At 41.1% G+C, this 21,931-nt stretch overlaps 1 protein-coding gene across 32 annotated transcripts in view; it reads left to right on the top strand.

Moving 5' to 3' along the window:
- The first annotated feature begins 2,335 nt into the window (after nucleotides 1-2,335).
- The window catches only part of LOC110526181 (MAP kinase-activating death domain protein), an 83,835-nt gene continuing 64,239 nt past the window's right edge, over nucleotides 2,336-21,931 (top strand). For 14 of the 32 annotated variants that reach the window (XM_021606866.2, XM_036980484.1, XM_036980477.1 and 11 more), the window contains exon 1: nucleotides 2,359-2,704. The gene's annotated coding sequence lies outside the window, so the exon portion shown is untranslated. Of the gene's footprint in view, nucleotides 2,705-21,931 lie in introns of all 32 variants that reach the window. The other 18 variants (XM_036980472.1, XM_036980480.1, XM_036980479.1 and 15 more) reach the window with 5 other exon arrangements.

The raw sequence follows: 21,931 nt of genomic DNA on the forward strand, positions 1-21,931 counted from the left end.
CACAAATTTTAGTATCATAGCTCATATTGAGGGACTCTGAAGCGCCAACTCTAGGTCCAAGAGGCTTCTAAACAGCTTCTACCCCCAAGCCATAAGACTCCTGAACATCTAATCAAATGGCTACCCAGACTATTTGCATTGCCCCCCCCTCCCCCTCTTTTACGCCGCTGCTACTCTGTTATTATCCATGCATAGTCACTTTAATAACTCTACCTACATGTACAGTACATATTACCTCGACTAACCGGTGTCCCGGCACATTGACTCTGTACCAGTACCCCCTGTATATAGTCTCGCTATTGTTATTTTACTGCTGCTCTTTAACTACTTGTTACTTGTTTCTTATTCCTATTTTCTAAACTGCATTGTTGGTTAGGGGCTTGTAAGTAAGCGTTTCTGTTGTATTCAGCGCATGTGACAAATAAATGTGATTTGATTTTTATTTGAAACCACTGTGAAATGAGCCACATTAAGCTTACCAATTAAGCCACTATGTGTATTGGACATTCATTTTGCACAGTACAGCCTTACCTATGGATCCTGGATCAATAAAATGGGGTATCAGTCTACTCTTTGACACCCACAGAACACAACTGAAGGATTTCACAAATATTAGTGTCGTAGCTCATATTGCGGGACTTTGACTGTGGGAAATCACCTCCCCGTCAGTCTCTTGTGCGTATTGACATTCATATTGTACTGTACAAGTGATTTCCCACAGTCAATGTCCTGCAATAAGAGCTACACCGCTCATATCTGTGGCCCTAGGTGTCACTGAGTAGACTGATACACCATTTAATGTATGCACAATCCATAGGTAAGGCTATACAGTGCAATATGAATATAAAGATGCACAATAGGCCCACAGTCAAAGTCCTACAATAAGAGCTATGGTGCTAATATTTGTGTAAACTATTCGATGTTGTTCTGTGGGTGTCACTGAGTAGACTGAGCTGGGGCCTCCCTGGATTTTGTGTTAAACGCTCTACAACAAAGCTTTCTCTGCCCTTAACCTGGTTCTGAACACCTCCAAAACAAAGGTCATGTGGTTTGGTAAGAATACCCCTCTCCCCACATGTGTTTACTACATCTGAGGGTTTCGAGATTGGCTAGACGGTACACTGTCCTTCTCTCAGCACATATGCCTAGTTAAATAAAAAATAAATAAACATATCAAAGCTGCAGGCTGAAGTTAAATTTAGACTTGGTTTCCTCTATTGTAATTGTCCCTCTTTCACCCCAGCTGCCAAACTAACCCTGATTAAGATGACCATCCTACCCATGCAAGATTACAGAGATGTAATTTATAGATCGGCAGGTAAGGATGCTCTCGAGTGGCTAGATGTTCTTTACCATTCAGCCATCAGATTTGCCACCAATGCTCCTTATAGGACAGATCACTGCACTCACTCTATACTCTTCTGTAAACTGGTCATCTCTGTATACCCGTTGCAAAACCCTCTTAGGCCTCACTCCCCCCTATCTGAGATATCTACTGCAGCCCTCATCCTCCACATGCAACACCCATTCTGCCAGTCACATTCTGTTAAAAGTCCCCAAAGCACACACATCCCTGGGTCGCTCGTCTTTTCAGTTTGCTGCAGCTAGCGACTGGAACGAGCTGCAACGAACACTCAAACTGGACAGTTTTGTCTCAATCTCTTCAGTCAAATACTCAATCATGGATACTCTTACAGACAGTTGTGGCTGCTTCGCGTGATGTATTATTGTCTCTACCTTCTTGCCCTTTGTGCTGTTGTCAGTGCCCAATAATGTTTGTACCCTGTTCTCTGCTGCTACCATGTTGTGCTGATGCCATGCTGTGTTGTCATGTGTTGCTGCCATGCTATGTTGTCGTCTTGGGTCTCTCTTTATGTAGTGTTGTCTCTTGTCGTGTTTTGTCCTATATATATATATATATATATATATATATATATATATATATATATATATATATATATATATATATATATATTTATTTTAAATCCCAGCCCCCGTACCCATAGGACCTTTTGGTAGGCTGTCATTGTAAATAATATATATATTTTTTAATAGACTTGTCTTTAAATAAAAGGTAAAAAATAAATAAATAAGACTGATACGCTATTTCATTGATCCACAAGCCATAGGTAAGGCTTTACAGTTAAATAAGTATGCCCCCAATGCAATTAGGAAGTCTTATACATCCACAGTGCGATTTCAACTGATTGTTAAATGTGTTTAACAGTCCCACCTTGTTAAACATTATGTCGTCAAAATATGACATGACCGAAATATTTGCATCACTTTCAACGAGGGACTTTTAGTTTGAAGACGAACAGCAATTTCCACTTTTGTGGCTAATCATTATTGTGGCTAGAGTCACATAGGTGTCACAATGGTACAGTCTGCCCCCATCCGCGGAACTCCAGTCCCTGCAGATGATCTGGTGGAAATGTTATGAAGACAGGTTTTAAGCCAATAATCATACGCGAGCAAGCATTTCACAGTCTACAATTAGGTGTGGATTTAAAGCACACATTGACGAGCTGTTGAATCACCATCTCTGGAAAATGGATCCAGGATACTTATTACATCTCGCTATTTGAAATACGTCTCAATTCATCTCACTCACTGGCTTTCATTCTACCATCAATAACATACCAGGCCGACGACGACTGCTAACTAGCTAGCAGGTATTCCTAGCCACCTAGCTAACATACTGGTAAGATGTTCTTGCATTTTTCTATTCGCATCTTTCTTGGTAGCAAATTTCACAAATGCGACAACGTCAGTTAGTACTGACGATAAAATATGTTACTTGCCATGGTAAACAAACTTGAAGATAGCTATCATAAGTAGCTAACGTTAGCTATCATAAGTAGCTGGCTGTCTAACGTTAGCTACTTACGATAGCTGTTAGCTAATGCACTCGTGACGTACGTATGAGTGATGGAGTTGGTTTGCTCTGTAACTGTGTTCTGGAGGATGCTGATTATTTATAGATGGTAATAATCAGCTAAATACTGGAACAATAATTCAATGCAGGTCGTTAGAATATCCACGTCCTTATTGAAATTGTAATTAAACATGGCATGGTACTTGTTAACCATTTGCCGGTAGCTTTTCCGTTAAACATAATTAAGTCCACATCACCACGGTCTTAGTCATTATTCCGTCAAGACAGTGTGAGGTAGTATCATAACTAAGCTCTACCTAGCCAGCAACCCAGGCTATGTAGCTATCCGAGAAGGGTGCCATTGCGGCCCGCAATTCAGGGCGTTCCTGCACCCCTCTTTATACTTCGATTGATCCATTTTTAAGCTAGGACTCTGGTACAAAGGCTGGAGTTTGTCGCTCCAGTACAGTAGGTGGCGGAAATGCACTGTAACATTGGACGCTAACCGCTGATAAAACCTCCGTATTTTATTTTTAAAAATTTAACTAGGAAAGTCAGTTAAGAACTTAAGAACAAATTCTTATTTACAATTACGGCCTACCAGGGAACAGTGGGTTAAATGCCTTGTTCAGGGGAAGAACGACAGATTTTTACCTTGCCAGCTCGGAGATTCCATCCAGCAACCTTTTGGCTACTGGCCCAACGCTCTAATCACTAGGCTGCCTACCACCCCTAGTGATGGGGAAACTAAGCTTTGAGGTTTTCCACCCAATTCTGTCGAAAATAGGTTAGTTACTCTAGGCTTTGACCAACAAACACAGTTACTATTGGCAAAATAATTTAGAGCTGCCAAATTTTTAGAGATGATGTCCCACATCCCCATCACGTGCGCAACTAGCCTTTTTGTCTTCTACCAAACCAATACCAAACCAACCAGGTGGTGGTGCAACGGAGCTTCGGATGTCATTGATCACATGCTCTGATAAATTGATACAGGGATTGGCACACTGCTTTGAAGTACACTGCTTAGCTATTTTGACACGTGCCTCGGAGCTCCGGGATCAAACGTACCATCACCAGGTAGACGGTGTCCTTCGCCCTGGCTATCAGGCACTGCTTTCCCGCAGTTTTGTTAACGATGGCAAGGCAGTTGTTCGGGCAGATGGGAGCGAAGGATACTGTGTTAGCTATCTAGCTAGCTAGGACTCCTGTACACAGCAGGCGGGATAGGTAGCTAGCTAGCACACCAGTAGACTGCACTTCGCTCACGCCTGTCAGGCACTGTTTTCCCGCAGTTCTGTTAATGAAGACGAGGGCAGGTGTTCGGCAGGGAGCAAAGGACACAGTGTGCTAGCTGGCTGGCGGAATAGGTAGCTAACAATAGCTAGGACACCAGTGGACGGTGTACTTCGCCCCCGTCTGTCGGACACTGCTTTCCCACAGATCTGTTAACGACGGCAAGGCCAGGTGTTCGGCAGGGAGCAAAGGACACGGTGTGCTAGCTAGTAAGCTAGCTAGCTAGGCGGACTCCGGTACACAGCTGGCGGTAGGCAGGTGCAACATCGCTAGCTAGCTAAGACACATGTAGACAGTGTCCTTCAAACTCAGATAATACTTATTTCCCTTTTGACCCACATTTTAATCCATAGACAATCAGAATATCCAGAATATCAAAAGTGTCACTCAAGCATGAAGATGGCGTGCTTAGGGGGGCGTTCATGCAGGAACAATGAGATGCTCGAGGAGGGGGGCGCTCATGTAGGCCGCAATCACACACTGAGTTAGCCTGCTTCTAGCAAGACACGATGTGGATGCTACGCAGAGGTCTTTGAGGGAAAACCTTTCTAAATTCCCTATTTTTAGTTAAGTAAGGTAAAGGCTACCTTGGATCTTGGGGTCAAGGGTGTTTTGACCCATTGTCACCAATTATGTATATTGTCACCCATGCAGAAGAGTCTTGCACTGTCTAGCTGCAGTTGCACATCAGGCAAATTATGATGACATTGCAAGAATGAGAGAATCTCAAACCTATAGCTTAAATACTTGCGTGAGTACTATTCAAGCAGTTTTGCTTGTACTAGTCAGTGTCTTCTTCATTTGATAGAAAGCATAACATATAGGCACCTAGGCAGAATTAATATATTATATCAGGCCTATGTCTGATTGCAGACACACTAGCCACAACATCAAGATCCGTTCCTTTAGGCAGCCCAAAAGAGATGTGAAGAAATAGCCACATTTGTTTATTTACTATAAGACCATGGCCAGCCAGCTGGTGTGATGGAGTCATTTTCATGTTTTGAAACACCATCAAGAGCACCAATTTCCAGTGAATGGTGAAAATGCAGTATTTTAAACTGCAGTATTTCAGAATATTTCCGACTGTACAGCACTTTTGTGTACTTATGTTTCTAGGTGTCTCTCCGCAGTTTTAGTTTTGTTCGCAGCAAAACTAACAAGACATTGTCTTGTCCAATAAAGGGACAATCTGGCTATTTAAAAATGTGAGGCCACTGCAATAGGCTACATCCTTTCCATTTTGGTTGCAATTCAGTGTTAGAGTTGGTTTGCATGTTGTGTGAATCATATCTCCCCTCAATGCTTACATAACCAGTCAGTACCACCTGCAGAGTCGACCACTCTGACCAGATTCAGCTGTTGCCTTAACCTGGGCCATTATTTAGCCTGTGAAGATCATTCGATTGGCGGGGACCTGCTTTCTCTCACATGGTTCAGTCATTACGCTAGCCTACTCTGATTTTCTGCTCTCTGGGAAAGGAAGGCTTTGATTGCTTGACCCAGAGCTCACCTCTTGTCAGATGGTTTACAGTGTATCTTGTATTTTGTCAGTGTTGCTGTTGGATTGGTAAACTTGACCAGGAGCTCTAGCTCTGTCACCCCTACTTTAAAATGTGTATTTTCAATAACCCTATTTCAATATTATGTCAGTGTTAAAACTTTTTTTCAGTGTTTATTAATATTTTCTCCCGCTGTCGAAACCCGACATGCAACGCATAGTGTACACAGTGACGTACGCTATGCATAGTGTACACAGTGACGCTATTAGGGTTATTGGTTTTGGTGAGGAAATTGTGTATGTTGTCAGCCCTGTATGTTGATGCTGGGGGCCTTCAATTCCAGGCCAGATATAAAAACTCTGGTGTTGTCATTAATGTGGCATAATGAAGGTGGCAGTTAAATGTTTTGCTGTATATTGGACAGAAATTAACTGCCTAGCTAGGCCTTAACTGTATACATTTAGGCCTGGTTCGCAGTCGGTGTTCCAATTCCTCCCAAAGGTGTTCGATGGGCTTGAGGTCTGGGCTCTGTGCAGGCCAGTCAAGTTCTTCCACACCTATCTCAACAAACCATTTCCGTATGGACCTCGCTTTGTGCACAGGGTCTGAAACAGGAAAGGGCTTCCCCAAACTGTTGCCCCAAAGTTGGAAGCACAGAATCGCCTAGAATGTCATTGTATGCCGTAGCATTAAGATTTCCCTTCATTGGAACTAAGGGGCCTAACCTGAACCATGAAAAACAGCCCCAGACCATTATTCTTCCTTCACCAAACTTTGCAGATGGTACTATGCATTGGGGCAGGTAGCATTCTCCTCTCATCTGCCAAACCCAGATTTGTTCGTCGGACTGCCAGATGGTGAAGCGTGAATCTTCACTCCAGAGAATGCGTTTACACTGCTCCAGACTCCGATGGCAGCGCAGTTTACACCACTCAAATTGACACTTGGCATTGCACATGGTGATCTTAGGTTTGTGTGCAGCTGCTCGTCAATGGAAACCCATTTCATTAAGCTTCCGACGAACATTTCCTTATGCTGACATTGCTTCCATAGGCAGTTTGTAGTGAGGACCGACGATTTGTGCACGCTATGCGCTTCAGCACTCGGTGGTCCCATTCTGTGAACTTGTGTGGCCTACCACTTTGCGACTGAGCCGTTGTTGCTCCTAGACCTTTCCACTTCACAATAACATCACTTCTAGTTGACCGGGGCAGCTCTAGCAGTGCAGAAATTTGACGAACTGACTTGTTGGAAAGGTGGCTTTCTATGACTGTGCCACATTAAACGTCACTGAGCTCTTCCGTAAAGCCATTCTACTGCCAATTTTTGTGTATGGAGATTGCATGGTTGTGTGCTCAATTTTTTTTCACGTCAGCAACGGGTGGGGTTGAAATGGCCAAATCCACTAATTTGAAGGGTTGTCCACATAATTTTGTTAATATAGTGTATATTGAGCAATATATTAGGAACCTCAAATAGCAATACATTTGCAGCATCTAATCGCAATACGTCTCTTCTCGGCAACTATGTATTGTGACAATATTGTATCATGAGTTGGCAATTCTAGGGATGGCAATTCCCATCCCTAGTTTTTGCACACAGATTCCATCTATGACATCATATTCATTAGAGTTGAATCCAATTGGAGGAAGGCATCCTAATGGTAGTTTGTTACTTGGACAGGTTTGAATTATTTTGTAATGGTTGTCTAGATCCTTGAGGCATTTACATTTAGCAGCTGAATGACACACAATGAGTATTTTGCAGTCTGCTACAGGCTGTTTTCAGTAGAGGTCGACCGATTATGATTTTTCAACGCCGATACTGATTATTGGAGGACCAAAAAAAGCCGATACCGATTAATCGGCCGATTTTTTTTAAATTTATTTATTTGTTTATTTATTTGTAATAATGACAATTACAACCATACTGAATGAACACTTATTTTAACTTAATATAACACATCAATAAAATCAATTTAGCCTCAAATAAATCATGAAACATGTTCAATTTGGTTAAAATAATGCAAAAACAAAGTGTTGGAGAAGAAAGTAAAAGTGCAATTTAAGAAAGCTAACGTTTAAGTTTCTTGCGCAGAACATGAGAACATATGAAAGCTGGTGGTTCCTTTTAACACGAGTCTTCAATATTCCCAGATAAGAAGTTGCGCGGCTAATATTTGACCCATCAGATCAAACACAACCATCTTTGTCAGATATAGGCTACTGGTAAGCTGATCTGGTTGTGGAATGTTGCACTGCATCTCCGTGCAAGAGGCGTCACTACAGTCCCTGGTTCGAATCCATCCGGCCGGGATTGGGAGTCCCGTAGGGCGGGTTTTGCCGGGGTAGGTCGTCATTGTAAATAAGAATTTGTTCTTAACTGACTTGCCTGGTTAAATAAAAAAAAAAATAAGGGAGGCTACTGGGAACAAGATGCAAGCGTGCACAGTTTTTACATTGCCACATAGATTTGTTATTTGCTGCCACTTCACTGCTGAGGTCCCTAGTGCATTAGCGCCCACACATTTGTAAATTAATTATGCTACTCCAAGAAGGAAGGTAAACAAACCAGTGAAGAAGGCTCAGGCAATATTTCCTCTGTGTTATTGATAGAAAAAAAGCTAGGCCGGTGTACATGCGGTGGCATCTTAAATGATGATTCTAGACCGTTTATAGGCCTAGTTGCTTTGTTGACCATTCATAGGAGTGGGCCTTTTTTGACACCCGAGAATAACCTTCCATGGACATTTGTTTGTACCAGTCTTTGACGTCTGCTTAATATTGTAAGGGCATGACCTGAAGTTGAGCACACAATTAAGCATTATCCATATCCGAGGCCTGTGGGTAGGTAATTAGGCTTTATTGTGAAAGGAGCAACTAAACAAATGAGCTGCAGGCGTCATTGAGGAAATTGAATGAACTAGAGCTGCTGTAATCAAACATTCGGCTACATTTCAGTGAAAGGCCAGTTATGTACAGATTCTGCAAGAGAAACTCATCAGGATTCATGCCTATTTTAGATTGCAGCCTCATTTTTTTATGATCCCATTCACATTATACTTTGAGTCTACTCGAGGTACTTGTCCTCTTCCCGTTCTGTGCTAAGTTTGGTCAGGCCTAGTCCAGAGCCATATTTAGGCCACATTCTTCCTGGTTTTTGCTTTGTAGCTGTCATGGTTAATTTCCTCATTTGACCTCATCGTATTTTGTAAAATGGCCCCTTAGCCTAGATAATAAAACCTTTGGTGCCACTGATAACATGGTGCCCTGCCCACTAACATTCTCTGATTTTAAGAATAGCCGACACACAGCTGAGCAAGAAAGAAGCAGGGTTGGGTTGCTATGACAACTATGCTGATTGTTATTATCTCAGGGCTGATGCTAGGGCTGTAGGCGGAATAAAAGATGATAGACTGTGTAGCAAGCAGGTCACATGACCAGTTGAGCAATGATGTTAGACTTCCATTCTCTTCTTTCTTTCTATACATTTTTCTCTCAGATCCAGCATGTTTTACACAGACTCAGTATGCTGATATTTCCTTTATGAATTGTGCCTTAAGCCTAGTTTATATCCTATGTACTGATGCATGGAAGAACTACAAGTAGCTATGTAAAATGGTGTTGCGTAGCAAACCTACACAGATATGCGCAGCCCAACAATTCATAATTTTGCACAAGAATGCAGGCTCTTATTTAGCGTACTGTTTGTGTTGCGTACGTAAGGTATAAACCAGCCTTAATTGTTTTAGATGGGAAGGCAAGATGGCTATCCAATACAGTGGGGCAAAAAAGTATTTAGTCTCCCACTTAAAAAGATGAGAGGCCTGTAATTTTCATCATAGGTACACTTCAACTAAGACAGACGAAATGAGAAAAAAAATCCAGAAAATTACATTGTAGGATTTTTAATGAATTTATTAGCAAATTATGGTGGAAAATAAGTATTTGGTCAATAACAAAAGTTTATCTCAATACTTTGTTATATACTCTTTGTTGGCAATGACAGAGGTCAAATGTTTTCTGTAAGTCTTCACAAGGTTTTCACACGGTCGTCCTGGTCCCTTTGCAGAAAAACAGCCCCAGAGCATGATGTTTCCACCCCCATGCTTCACAGTAGGTATGGTGTTCTTTGGATGCAACTCAGCATTTTTAGTCCTCCAAACACGACGAGTTTAGTTTTTACCAAAATGTTATATTTCGGTTTCATCTGACCATATGACATTCTCCCAATCTTCTTCTGGATCATCCAAATGCTCTCTAGCAAACTTCAGATGGGCCTGGACATGTACTGGCTTAAGCAGGGGGACACGTCTGGCACTGCAGGATTTGAGTCCCTGGCGGCGTAGTGTGTTACTGATGGTAGGCTTTGTTACTTTGGTCCCAGCTCTCTGCAGGTCATTCACTAGGTCCCCCTGTGTGGTTCTGGGATTTTTGCTCACTGTTCTTGTCATCATTTTGACCCCACGGGGTGAGATCTTGCGTGGAGCCCCAGATCGAGGGAGATTATTAGTGGTCTTGTATGTCTTCCATTTCCTAATAATTGCTTCCACAGTTAATTTCTTCAAACCAAGCTGCTTACCTATTGCAGATTCAGTCTTCCCAGCCTAGTGCAGGTCTACAATTTTGTTTCTGGTGTCCTTTGACAGCTCTTTGGTCTTGGCTATAGTGGAGATTGGAGTGTGACTGTTTGTGATTGTGGACAGGTGTCTTTTATACTGATAACAAGTTCAAACCGGTGCCATTAATACAGGTAACGAGTGGAGGACAGAGGAGCCTCTTAAAGAAGAAGTTACAGGTCTGTGAGAGCCAGAAATCTTGCTTGTTTGTAGGTGACCAAATATTTATTTTCCACCATAATTTGCAAATAAATTCATAAAAAATCCTACAATGTGATTTTCTGGATTTTTTTTCTAATTTTGTCTGTCATAGTTGAAGTGTACCTATGATGAAAATTGCAGGACTCTCTCATCTTTTTAAGTGGGAGAACTTGCACAATTGGTGGCTGACTAAATACTTTTTTGCCCCACTGTATGTGTAGATGAGTTTGTCATAGGCCCTATTAAATAAAGGTGAAATATATATATGTTTTCAAATTCACATGTCAGACACATGCCTCCATTAAGTCGCTTCAGGCTCTTCTAGTATGTTAATCTGTTCTGTACCCTAAACGGTACTTGGAGACATGTTTATGTCTTGCCGTATTTACTATCCAAATGGCCCATTTCCTGTTAACTTACAATGTCAGCCCAGCTATCAATCTCAAATCTCTGTCCACAGGCTGATTTGTGAGATATTTTGACTCTTAGCAAAAACTGCTTTCTGAGCAGAAGTGTCTGCTCTAATCACTGAATCATGCCTTAATTTCCACCCATTGCCATCGAGGCAGATTGATAGTTTTGCTGGGTCGAGCGCTGCGAGAGACTTGCAGCCCAAGCGATTCTTCACAAGCACTTCCTAATCAGAGTATTTCATTATGATAGAAGTATACGTCTTATCAAAATGTATTTTTTTTAGAAGAGGAGTACTAGTTCTTTGAATGTGGCACAATGAGACCTATAGCCTATGATACACAAACTCACTGGTCACTTTTCCTGATTATGTTGAATTTGCAACGTGTGTTTTGAATTCCAACGTCTTAGTCATGGGCTGGTGAAGTTGTAAAGGTTGGATGTGTAGAAAGCTTATTTCCACGTTTCAAATCCCCTGTCCTTTGGGCTACATCTTCATAAATGCTTAGCTGGATTACTTCTCATGTTCTCAAACACTTGAGTTTGCAGTCCTCACTACAAATTATTTGACAGACCTGATCTGTCGTCTGTGAGATAATGCAGTACTCTAGCTCAGCAAATGCCCTCTCTCTAGCGTTAGGAAAGTGCCTCATCAGACGGGCTTATAATTCAACATCAGCACAGCTTTTCTGGGAATATCAGATACCTGTTAGGCATACCAGAATGCCACAGGCCTTGCAAGCATTACTTTGTGGTGTCATGCACAATGAACTTAGCTCCCTTTAAGTAACTGTCCAGGGTTTCCAGATTTCTATGAAATATACAATGAGTGAAATAGTTTTCCTTCCATTTCAAAAATGTTTTAGTTAAAAAGCAGCTTTTCTGCGTTGGAATGGTGAGGGCGTACCACAACAATGGTGTGGTCATAGAAAATATTAATGCGAGTTTAGGCTGTCCCCGAATAAAATAATAAACTCTTGGTCGACCAAGAGTTGTCTGTTCTGTTACCGAACTTTGTTTAGGAAAAACATTCCCTATTCCCTCAACCCTTGCTCTCTTTATGTGACCGGTATGACCAAAGACCAGTGGTGGGGAAAAGTACCCAATTATCATACTTAAGTAAAAGTAAAATTACCTTAAGAGAAAATGACTCAAGTGTAAGTGACCCAGTAAAATACTACTTGAGTAAAAGTCTAAAAGTATTTGGTTTGACTTAAGTATCAAAAGTAAATGTAATTGCTAAAATATACTTAAGTATCAAAAGTAAAAGTATAAATCATTTCATGTTCCTTATATTAAGCAAAACCAGACAGCACATTTTTTATTTTATTTTTGCCAGGGACACACTCCAACATAATTTACAAACGAAGCATTTGTGTTTAGTGAGTTCGCCAGATCAGAGGCGGTAGAGATGACCAGGCATGTTCTCTTGGTAAGTGTGTGAATTGGACCATTTTCCTGTCCTGCTAAGCATAAACATTTTTACGAATACTTTTGGGTGTCAGGGAAAATATATGGAGTAAAAAGTACATTATTGTCCTTTGGAATAAAGTCAGGTAGAAGTAATCAAAAATATAAATAGTAAAGTACTACTTAATTACTACATAAGTACTTTACACCACTGCTAAAGTCCTATTCACAAAGGACTATTATTACTAGAGAATGATATAGATACAGAATTACAGGTGATGGGGCCATACTGATAATTCAAGCTTGGTTCCCAAGATTCTAAACCACACCGAACTGTCTTTGGTATAGTGTCGCCATAATATTTGAATTGAGGAAGTGTGATCATAATCATTAGGATATTTTAGCGATCCGCAGTACGTCCTAAATGCCCCCCAGCCTTCAGATGTGAGCTAAGCAGTGCAATTGCACTTGATGTGTTTTAAAGCAATGGATGAGAAAGTTAACTAGTGCCTACTTTGAGCCGGATCCTACCGGAACAGGATGTGGCACCTCTCCGTTTTGGACTGTTTTGTTCCGGAACCTATTTGGCCGGATCCGGTACCTCTCCTGGCATTAAAAATAATTTTCACTTTTTGCAATGTAAACATTTGAATAAAAGCCTTCCATGTATATTCGAATTGCCTCTTCGTTAATTCTCCTGACCCCACAAAAATTGTTATGTGAAAAAGTAGATTTTCAGCCCGGGCCTAATATTCTAAGAATCAATTTGGGTTGGGTTTATGGTTTGCGCAACATTGTAACCTATGTTTGAGACCAACGCGTGGCTGTGTGAGAAGCGCGCCAGTATCTCTCACCAAACTAGAATGAGATTCACTTTCTATCATGTCTCTGCTCTGATAGACATGAGCCTGCAACTCTCATCTCTCCAGCGTTGCACTTTAATAATTGATTATCTTATAGATTCATAGCTGCCTGAAGGTTTCTGAACAGACTGCAGCACCCCTTAAAAATGGAAATACATTTGCCAAAGTCATAGAATTACTGCTGTCTGTTCAGAAATAAATGAAATCATTCAGAATAGCCTACTACACCATGATAAAGCCTATAATTTAGCCACAGAGGTTCAATATCTTATTTAAATTGCTGCGCTGTGGATTGTAGCCCAATAACAAGGAATAGCCTACAGGTGGGAACGCGCGGCAAATCTCAGTGAACAAACAGCTGCAGACAAAACGGGCCTTAAGCAATATTTCAAATACAATCGAGGGAAAGCAAATGGCTCCTGCTGAAAAGAGAGTCTATGCTGTAGACTACCAAAATATTTTTATCAAATTATTTTGTTTTACAAAAGAGAGAGACAGCGAGTGAGTTGCGCATCATTGGGTGAGTCTGTGAAACTGGAAAGCATTTTTAGGACTCATTTCCTGATATTGTAGCCTACAATGTGGCTCCACACACCTAGACCTAGGCTATTGATGGATTCAAGACAAGGTCGTTTTTATTGATCTCAGATTCTCAGTGTCAGAGTAGCCTGCCATTTCGATAATTTTCGAGGTATTAAAAAAATATTATGCCAAAGTCTCCAGTCATGTAAAATTATGTAAAACTGCATGAAATGAGTTTATAAAAGGCCAAAATTTTCCCCGATCCTAGGCTACAATAAAATCTCCCCATGTGTGCAACTTCTGTAACATGCTGACCAGACTGGACACGTCGCGAACTGTTTTGCCGGTGAACGTGGTAATACAATGAAAGTTTAGATGCGATCACCATATAAATTAAACGATGAAAAAGCCTAGAAGGAGGAGAGATGACTAGAAACGATTCGGTTGGCCGTTTTATGTGTGGATAAATTGTCGGAATAGAGGTCCTTGTGCATTTCAGGTAAAATAACAACTCAATGTTTATATTCCAGGACAAATTAGCTAGCAACAGCAAGCTAGCTAAATTGGACAAATTAACGTTAGCTAGCAAATTGCCATACATGTTTAATGCTTTTCGGCCTGTCCCCAAATTAATGTCATTGGTTCAGAGTTTGTTTTGATATTTTAACCTGCGTGTCGTGACCGCGTTTGGTGTGGGGGGGCAAAATAAATGTATGCACGATAGCGCACGCCTCTACTCTAATGCTCTATGCTACTATGCAAATGCAATGATATACATGCAATGCTTTATTATAAAGTTTATTTATTCATTTGTTTATGCGTTCGTTTTTTTCCCGGCACCTCCCAATTTACAAATGAAGCACTGAAGTTGTCATTTCTAAACGTTTAGTTCAGCTATGCTGCTTTCCTATCTAACAGCAAGGTTTGCATTTAATAGGCTCAATAGTTTTTACTGATGCATTTGGCAGTATTCAATTATATAAACAAAAGCATTCACTGTGAAAGTTGATAGGCTACATGTAGGCCATTCATATATATAAAGCTTATGCGTAGCACATAGTTAAATCTTTCAAATAATTTATTGTTGCACGAACCGCAAGCTGTCAACCACAGACATTTCTCTCAAAACACAGGGATGTCGATTCGCACGGGACTAGTATTGTCAGAGGACATTGGAGTTCGCCAAAAAACAGTAGGTTATTCTGGCTGGAGTTGTTACTCTCATGCCATGTAAAGCAAATATTGACATGGCAGATTCGGACAGAACTAAAATGACAGATATGGTGTTGTATACTTGTGCACATAATCACATTTCCCGACCTCCCCCAGTAAAACCTATCCGGTCCGAATATGAGGCCTGACTTTTATAGAATATCATAACATAAATAAATTGGTTATAACAAACTGAATACCGACTATAACACATGTGACATCAAAATAGATGCAGAGGACGTGAAAAAAAAACTGGGAATGGGGGAATGTTTACTGGTTGCTCAGGAGGTAAATGGAAAGTCAGATGGGTGGAATACATTTGACTAGTTTTTTATTTATTTTTTTATTTCACCTTTATTTAACCAGGTAGGCTAGTTGAGAACAAGTTCTCATTTGCAACTGCGACCTGGCCAAGATAAAGCATAGCAGTATGAGCAGACAACACAGAGTTACACATGGAGTAAACAATTAACAAGTCAATAACACAGTAGAAAACAAAGGGGGAGTCTATATACAATGTGTGCAAAAGGCATGAGGTAGGCGAATAATTACAATTTTGCAGATTAACACTGGAGTGATAAATGATCAGATGGTCATGTACAGGTAGAGATATTGGTGTGCAAAAGAGCAGAAAAATAAATAAATAAAAACAGTATGGGGATGAGGTAGGTGAAAATTGGTGGGCTATTTACCAATAGACTATGTACAGCTGCAGCGATCGGTTAGCTGCTCAGATAGCAGATGTTTGAAGTTGGTGAGGGAGATAAAAGTCTCCAACTTCAGCGATTTTTGCAATTCGTTCCAGTCACAGGCAGCAGAGTACTGGAACGAAAGGCGGCCAAATGAGGTGTTGGCTTTAGGGATGATCAGTGAGATACACCTGCTGGAGCGCGTGCTACGGGTGGGTGTTGCCATCGTGACCAGTGAGCTGAGATAAGGCGGAGCTTTACCTAGCATGGACTTGTAGATGACCTGGAGCCAGTGGGTCTGGCGACGAATATGTAGCGAGGGCCAGCCGACTAGCGCATACAAGTCGCAGTGGTGGGTGGTATAAGGTGCTTTAGTGACAAAACGGATGGCACTGTGATAGACTGCATCCAGTTTGCTGAGTAGAGTGTTGGAAGCCATTTTGTAGATGACATCGCCGAAGTCGAGGATCGGTAGGATAGTCAGTTTTACTAGGGTAAGCTTGGCGGCGTGAGTGAAGGAGGCTTTGTTGCGGAATAGAAAGCCGACTCTTGATTTGATTTTCGATTGGAGATGTTTGATATGAGTCTGGAAGGAGAGTTTGCAGTCTAGCCAGACACCTAGGTACTTATAGATGTCCACATATTCTAGGTCGGAACCATCCAGGGTGGTGATGCTAGGCGGGCATGCGGGTGCAGGCAGCGATCGGTTGAAAAGCATGCATTTGGTTTTACTAGCGTTTAAGAGCAGTCGGAGGCCACGGAAGGAGTGTTGTATGGCATTGAAGCTTGTTTGGAGGTTAGATAGCACAGTGTCCAATGACGGGCCGAAAGTATATAGAATGGTGTCGTCTGCGTAGAGGTGGATCAGGGAATCGCCCGCAGCAAGAGCAACATCATTGATGTATACAGAGAAAAGAGTCGGCCCGAGAATTGAACCCTGTGGCACCCCCATAGAGACTGCCAGAGGACCGGACAGCATGCCCTCCGATTTGACACACTGAACTCTGTCTGCAAAGTAATTGGTGAACCAGGCAAGGCCTGGTTGTGGAAAATACTAGAGAACAAGAAAGATAAGATAAGGAGCAAGAGCTGGGTGCATGTTATCTGTGCCAAACAGGTGCTGTATAGAAAACAATATGATTTTTTGACCCTTTGGAACAATGTAAACAACACTAAATAAATTATAAGCCTACCAGAGACTCTGTAAAATTGTGTTTTTGTTAAGCCTTTATTACAGCAAAGACTCAAAACGGGAGCATTCATTCATGAATGCAATTTCCGTAATGGAACGGTTTGTTTATTGTTTAAACTAATTATTCAAGGCTGGCTTTATTATGTTTTAAAACGAAAATGTTTGATTGCATTTCAAATCATGAATGACTTGTATGCTGTGTGATGACATGAATGAATGATTGATACAGTAGCCTAGATAAGTATTGAAATGTAGACCGAAGTAAGTTACGGTATTCAGACTAAACAGGATGAGCTCTTAGGCCAACAGCTCAATGGTGGTTATACAAGGCTGATATCCTAAGGGTACTAATGACAATGACGTTACTTATGATCATAATAATAGTAATAATAACAAATATACATTACATTTTTTGGACATCAATAATACCAGAGAGGCTGTACTAGTTTAAAGCCTTTCTTACAGGAAAGCAAAGATTAAAAACAATCAAATTTGGGAAGTTGTTTACTTTTTAAAAATGTATTTATTTATTTTGAATTTTACCCCTTTTTCTCCCCAATTACGTGGTATCCAATTGTTGTAGTAGCTACTATCTTGTCTCATTGCTACAACTCCCGCACTGCGCCCGGCCCGCCACAGGAGTCGCTGGTGCGCGATGAGACAAGGAGATCCCTACCGACCAATCCCTCCCTAACCCGGACGACGCTAGGCCAATTGTGCGTCGCCCCACGGACCTCCCGGTCGCGGCCGGTTACGACAGAGCCTGGGCGCGAACCCAGGGACTCTGATGGCACAGCTGGCGCTGCAGTACAGCGCCCGTAACCACTGCGCCACCCGGGAGGCCTGGGAAGTTGTTTACTTGACATGTCATTCATTGCATGAGGCTTGGTGCTCACGGAATCAGCAGGCTATTAAACAAACAGTCAAACACTCAAACAGGCAACAGAAGCAGGATCTGTCTTATTTCTGTAGATATATTGTTGATAAAGCCAGGCATATTTAACAGTTAGGCTACTGATTATAGACCTAATTAAGTTGGTTTCCTCCTCACTTTTCTTAGACAATAAGGCAAGGTCTGTTTTGTCATCTCCTCATTCTGCTACTGCCTCCGCTGCATTGTTCTCAACACCAATATGCTGGTTAACTTTGCTATTATGCACATAGCAACGTGGTCTAGGAAAAGGCGCCAATTCAACAGCGACACTGATGTGTGTTTGAACCGTGGACTGCGACTACTATCCAATGCTGGAGAAAGCGCATTTGTTATAAAATAATAATATTTTTATTAGTGTTGCATCATTGTTCTTACTTAATATAACCGTCTAAAATTTCAGTAGCACATCTGACTGATGGACTGTGCCATCCCTATGGCCTCCACGATGCATCAGTCATTCGTAAAGTATTCAGACCCCTTGACTTTTTCCACATTTTGTTAGGTTACAGCCTTATTCTGACATGAATTAAATCCTTTTACCCCCTCATCAATCTACACACAATACCCCATAATGACAAAGCAAAAACAGTTTTGTTGAAATTTTTGCTAATTTATCAAATAAAAAAAAACTGACATCACATTTACACAAGTATTCAGACCCTTTACACAGTTCTTTGTTATAGCACCTTTTGGCAGTGATTACAGCCTTGAGTCTTCCTGGGTATGAACTACACGTTTGGCACACCTGTATTTGTGGAGTTTCTCCCATTCTTTTCTGTAGATCCTCTGAAGCTCTGTCAGGTTGGATGGAGAACATTGAGGTACAGCTATTTTCAGGTCTCTCCAGAGATGTTTGATTGGGTTCAAGTCCGGGCTCTGGCTGGGCCACTCAAGGACATTCACAGACTTGTCCCAAAGCTATTCCTGCGTTGTCTTGGCTGTGTGCTTAGGGTCATTGTCCTGTTGGAAGGTGAACCTTCGCCCCAGTCTTGAGCTCTCTCGAGCAGGTTTTCATCAAGGATCTCTCAGTACTTTGCTCCGTTCATTTTGCCCTCGATCCTGACTATAGAAAACTATATACTTGCCTTTTTATCTAATTTGATTAGTATTAGCTATCAACACTGCACTTTCAAATGGTGAATGCATGACGTTTGGCGCTTATAGACAGCTAGCTAATACAGCAAGAAAGAAATCACATTTTGTCATGTGATAAAATTATGTAGCCAAGGCTATATACAGTTGAAGTCGGAAGTTTACATACACCTTAGCCAAAGACATTTAAACTCAGTTTTTCACAATTCCTGACATTTAATCCTAGTAAACATTCCCTGTCTTAGGTCAGTTAGGATCACCACTTTATTTTAAGAATGTGTAATGTCAGAATAATAGAGAGAATGATTTATTTCAGCTTTTATTTCTTTCATCACATTCCCAGTGGGTCAGAAGGTAACATACACTCAATTAGTATTTGGTAGCATTGCCTTTAAATTATTTAACTTGGGTCAAATGTTTCGGATAGCCTTCCACAAGCTTCCCACAATAAGTTGGGTGAATTTTAGCCCATTCTTCCTGAATGGGCTGGTGTAACTGAGTCAGGTTTGTAGGCCTCCTTGCTCACACACACTTTTTCAGTTCTGCCCACAAATGTTCTATAGGATTGAGGTCAGGGCTTTGTGATGGCCACTCCAATACCTTGACTCTGTTGTCCTTTTGCCATTTTGCCACAACTTTGGAAGTATGCTTGCTTGAGGTCATTGTCCAGTTGGAAAACCCATTTGCGACCAGGCTTTAACTTCCTGACTGATGTCTTGAGATGTTGCTTCTATATATTATCCACATAATTTTCCTACCTCATGATGCTGTCTATTTTGTGAAGTGCACCAGTCCCTCCTGCAGCAAAGCATCCCCACAACATGATGCTGCCACCCCCGTGCTTCACGGTTGGGATGGTGTTCTTCGGCTAACAAGCCTCCCCCCTTTTCCTCCAAACATAATGATGGTCATTATGGCCAAGCAGTTATATTTTTGTTTCATCAGACAAGAGGACATTTCTCTACGATCTTTGTCCCCATATGCAGTTGCAAACCGTAGTCTGGCTTTTTTATGGTGGTTTTGGATCAGTGGCTTCTTCCTTGCTAAGCGGCCTTTCAGGTTATGTCGATATAGGACTTGTTTTACAGTGGATATAGATACTATTGTACCTGTTTCCTCCAGCATCTTCACAAGGTCCTTTGCTGTTGTACTGGGATTGATATGCACTTTTTGCACCAAAGTACACTCCTCTCTAGGAGACAGAATACGTCTCCTTCTTGAGCAGTATGACGGCTGCGTGGTCCCATGGTGTTTATACATGCGTACTATTGTTTGTACAGATGAACGTGGTACCCTCAGTTGTGGAGGTCTACAATTTATTTTGTGAGGTCTTGGTTGATTTATTTTGATATTCCCATGATGTCAAGCAAAGAGGTACTGAGTTTGAAGGTAGGCCTTAATACATCCACTGGTACACCTCCAATTGACTCAAATGATGTAAATTGGCCTATCAGAAGCTTCTAAAGCCATTACATAATTTTCTGGAATTTTCAAGGTGTTTTAACGGCAGTCAACTTGGTGTATGTAAACTTCTGACCCACTGCAATTGTGATCCAGTGAGTTATAAGTAAAATAATCTGTCTGTAAACAAATGTTGGAAAAATTGCTTGTGTCATGCACAAAGTAGATGTCCTCACCAACTTGCCAAAACCATAGTTTTGTTAACAAGACATTTGTTGAGTGGTTGAAAAATTAGTTTTAATGACTCCAACCTAAGTGTATGTAAACGTCCGACTTCAACTGTACATCAGTGTGTTGATGCTAGCTAATGAAAGTGCTAACTAGTGCTTGATAACTACGTCGCACATGGAAGTATGATTACAAGGAAAACGCACAAACACCAACAGTGGCATTTCTGTGTTGAATCTACACCTCTACTTCACATCTACTGCAGTGTGACTAAGCTCTCCTTCTGGCAATTTCTATACTGAGCCTCCTTTCTGTTGGCAGCTACTACTATACCCCGTTCAAAGGCACTTAAATATTTTGTCTTTCCCATTCACCCTCTGAATTCCACAAATACACAATCCATGTCTCAATTGTCTCAAGGCTTTCTTTAACCTGTCTCCTCCACTTCATCTACAGTACACTGATTGAAGTGGATTTAAAACTAATTAGGGATAGGCGGGACGCAAATGTCTCAACTGGCCAATTGCCAGGGAAAATGCAGAGCGCCAGATTCAAATAAAATACTATAAAATTCAAACTTATTCATTCATTAAATCACACATGTAAGATACTCAATTAAAGCTACACCCGTTGTGAATCCAGCCAACATGTCAGATTTTAAAAATGCTTTTCGGCGAAAGCATAAGAAGCTATTATCTGATAGCCTGCACCATCTGCACCTCAGGGAACAGAGAGAGGCAAAAAAAAAAGAATCTGAACAGTTAGTCCTCTAGGTTTTGCCTGATACATACGTTAAGTTATACTCACAGACATGATTCAAACAGTTTTAGAAACTTCAGAGTGTTTTCTATCCAAATCTATGAATAATATGCATATCTTATATTCTTGGCATGAGTAGCAGGAAGTTGAAATTGGGCACGCTATTTATCCAAAAGTGAAAATTCTGCCCCCTAGCCCCAAGAGGTTCCTCTTGGAACTACCCATCCCAGATCCGGGAGAATTGTCATCAACTACACTAATTAGTATAGCGCGACGGTCAAAAAATATTACTAGAAAATATTCATATTCATGAAATCACAAGTGAAATATAGTGTAACACAGCTTTTGTTAATCACCCTATCATCTCAGATTTTGAAATTATGCTTTACAGCCAAAGCAAGACAAGCGTTTGTTTAAGTTTATCAATAGCCCAGCATAGCATTATGTCCAGCTAGCAGCAGGAAGCTTGGTCACGAAAATCAGAAAAGCAATTAAATTAACCGTTTACCTTTGATCTTCGGATGTTTTCACTGACGAGACTCCCAGTTAGACAGCAAATGTTCCTTTTGTTCCATAAAGATTATTTTTTTATACCCAAAATACCTCCTTTTGTTGGTCACTCTATGTTGAGAAATCCACTGGAAATCGCGGTCACGACGACACCGAAAATGTTTCCAAATGATGTCCATAATATCGACAGAAACATGGCAAATGTTTTTTATA

This window comes from Oncorhynchus mykiss, chromosome 6 (genome assembly GCF_013265735.2).
Source record: "Oncorhynchus mykiss isolate Arlee chromosome 6, USDA_OmykA_1.1, whole genome shotgun sequence".
Classification (NCBI taxonomy): domain Eukaryota; kingdom Metazoa; phylum Chordata; class Actinopteri; order Salmoniformes; family Salmonidae; genus Oncorhynchus; species Oncorhynchus mykiss.